Raw genomic sequence first — 812 nt, forward strand, 5'->3', positions numbered from 1 at the left:
CTCAAGAGTTGAAACCAAATCAAAATCCCCAAATTAAAAAATGACACATTCTTCCAGAATTGCTTTCTTTGGGAGGGAATGTGGTCTGGAGTGTGCTCATTTTGGTGAGGTGAAGGGTCAGTTCTATGTCATGCTGTAAAGGGGTTTATGTCCAACAGGAGCTGTCTTTCCTATTTCCCATTCAAGTCTGGCAGAGACCGCATTAGGAACAGTGGCCGTGTCTGGTCTTTTCAGCCACTCCCGGGAAAAGGAGCTCTTTGTTTTTCAGGTAGGCTTTATGTGATCCATTTTACAGAACTGTCACGAGCATCGCTTTATTTTGGACTGCTGGTTTCTGCACAGGGTAGGTTGCTCAGGTGCCTGTAGCGGGCAACAGAGGAGCATTACTTTTCTTGTGTTGCAAGGCTGTTTGTTGTGGGTGTGAGGAGAGGCTTCCGTGGCCCCTAATACAACTGGAAGCGCTGTTCTCCAGCGAGTAGCTTGTGAAGAGAGATGGCAGTGGTGTGTTTCACGTTGTGGTGCCACATGAGCTGTTGGGAGCCCTGGGGCTGGGCTGGCTGCCGGCTCTCCTGCCGCCTCACCGATACCCATCGGCAGAGCGGGTTTTCTAACACCCAGTATGCTGCCGGCTCCATAGTGATACCATGTGAAATGATCTGGCGGGTTCCACCTGTGCCTGCTGAGGACGCAGTTCGGGGCTGTCGCTGCCCGCGCTACGGCTGGCTGTGGCTCCGTCACCCCCCGTAACTCCTGTCGGGGTGGCTCGGACGGAAGGCCAGCGGGAGCACTTGCTTGTTTCCAGCCAGGTGCCT

Source organism: Egretta garzetta, unplaced genomic scaffold (assembly GCF_000687185.1).
Source record: "Egretta garzetta isolate BGI_Z169 unplaced genomic scaffold, ASM68718v1 scaffold287, whole genome shotgun sequence".
NCBI lineage: Eukaryota > Metazoa > Chordata > Aves > Pelecaniformes > Ardeidae > Egretta > Egretta garzetta.